Genomic DNA, 2,612 nt, shown 5'->3' with positions numbered 1-2,612 from the left:
CAACTCTGCATAAGAGAGCTATGAACTCCATGCAGCAGCAGTGCCCAGAGATCAGAGCAGAAATCAGAGAAGTGGGGATGATGAACAAGTGGGGATGGCAGAGAAGCAACAGTTGATTATTCCTAGCCATTGCTGAAAAACATGAGACTAAGCCGCAGTTCCTGTCCCCCAATCCAAAAAGCCCCCCCCCCCATATCCTCCAAGACTAAACACTGCAGAGTCCCAGGGGAATCTGAGCAAATGCTACCGAAACTGTCACAAACAATGTCAGGGACAGATTAGGGTAGCAAGCGTGATTGAATATCTACAAGAAACATAAAGGCATTATTGATACCTTATATAAAGCAGGGATCTAAGAGGCTTAGACATCACCTACTAGAAATAAAAAAGTAAAACACCTTCTTAGAAACAGGATAAAGAGAGATCTTTGTATAACAAATCTTTTTCCTGGAAAAAAAAAAGAAAAGCGGAATACACTTCCATTAATGCCTAGGCAGAGAAACACTCCATTGAACACCATTAACAACCATGGTGACAAGGCAGCTCAGAAAGAAAGAGAAAATTCTCCAGAAAATAAGCTTAAAGACATAGAAATATGTGACTGAAATGACAGAGAATTCAGGATGGTACTTCTGAAATAACTCAATGAGGTCCAAAACAATACATATCATCGATTTCAGGAATTGAAAAAATAACTAGATGAGCAGAATGAGTTCTTTAGCAAGGAGATCGAAATCCTCAAAAAGAACAGAACAGATGTTCTGGAGATGAAGAACACACTGCAAGAGATGAAAACTGAAATAGCAAGATTGGGAAATAGAGTCAAACAAATGGAGGAAAGAATCAGTGATGTCAAAGACAGAAATCTAGAAATAAATTAGAAGGAAGAAGAGAGAAACCAAAGAATGAAAAATAATGAAAAAGAAATTCAAGAATTAGCTGATACCATCAGGAGAGGAAACATAATAATGGACATTACTGAAGGCAAGAAAAAGGGACAGGGATTAGAAAGCATTTTCAGACAAAAAGTTGAAGAGAAATTCTCAAATCTAAGGAATGAGCTGGAGCTTGGAATTCAAGAAGTCAACAGAACACCCAATTATCTCAACCCAAAAAGGCTTTCACCAAGACACATTGTATTAAAATTATCAAAAATCAACAACAAAGACAGAATTCTCAGGGCAGCCAGGGAAAAGAGGATGGTAACCTATAAAGGAAAACCCATTAGATTATCATCAGACTTCTCAGCACAAACCTTACAAGCCAGAAAGGAGTAGAATGCAATATTCAAACTATTAAATAAAAGGAATTATCAGCCAAGAATAACGTATCTAATAAAGCTCTCCTTTAGATATGAAGGAGAAATAAAGACCTTTCCAAACATACAAAAATTAAGGCCTGCATTACAGGAAATACTGAAAGGGGTCAGGTCCCCTAAAACAAAATGACACAAAAATCCATAACTATGAGTACGGCGACTAGCAGGCAGATAGAAGCAGAGGAGTGCAAACCTTACTAAGATCAGGGCATTATAAGCTTAAACAATAAGAAGAGATTTGCTATAGCAAGATAGTGCTGTGTAGTTCAGTATATATAGGAACAAACTGAGACAACAATAACAGAAAAGGAGAGGATTCAAAGATCCAAATTTGCAAAGGCGAATGGAGCTAAGTCACACGCAGAAGAAAATAGATGACTGTATGTACATAACTGTCCTCTGCGTTTTCATAATAGTAACAACATGCCAAAGATTCAGAACTACAGCATATAACATAAAACAAGAAGAAGCAAAGGAAAAACCCACAAAAGCCAACCAAAATAAAGAAAACAGAAACACAAGGATGAGAAAGCAATGCAAACACCGAGCTACCTGAAAGCAAAAAGTAAAATAGCTATAAGAAGACCTCATATTTCAATAATCATCCTAAAGGTAAATAGACTGACCTCAACAATAAAAAGGCACAGAGTTGCAGAATGGATCAAAAAACAAACCCAACCATATGCTGCCTCCAGGAGACACATCTCAGCTCCAGAGACAAATATAGACTCAAAGTGAAAGGGTGGAAAATGATATTTCAAGCAAACGGCATTCAGAGAAAAGCGGGAGTAGCAGTTCTAATATCAGAAGAAATAGACTTCGAAATAACAAAGGTAAAGAAAGATACTGAGAAACACATCATAATGATAAAGAGAATCATGCACCAAGAAGACATAACACTTATTAATATCTATGCTCCCAATCAGGAAGCCCCGAGATATGTAAAGCAATTAATAACAGAACTAAAGAGAGAAACAGACCAAAACACTATCGTAGTAAGGGACCTAAATACTCCACTGTCGGATATAGACAGATCATCCAAACAAAAAATTAATAAGAAAATAACATTGTTAAATGATACATTATGTTAAATGGACATAATTGACATTTATAGAGCCTTCCATCCCCAAACAGCTGCTTATACATTTTTCTCTAGTGCACATGGAACATTCTCAAGAATCGACCACATACTGGGACACAGAAATATATGAAGGTCAAAATCATACCAACCATATTCTCTGATCACAATGCTTTGAAACTAGAGATAAACTGCAAAAAAGAAAACAGGAAGAAA

This window comes from Pteropus vampyrus, unplaced genomic scaffold, assembly GCF_000151845.1.
Source record: "Pteropus vampyrus isolate Shadow unplaced genomic scaffold, Pvam_2.0 Scaffold41, whole genome shotgun sequence".
NCBI lineage: Eukaryota > Metazoa > Chordata > Mammalia > Chiroptera > Pteropodidae > Pteropus > Pteropus vampyrus.
The sequence above is the reverse complement of the archived record's forward strand: the minus strand, read 5'-3'. Positions refer to the sequence as shown.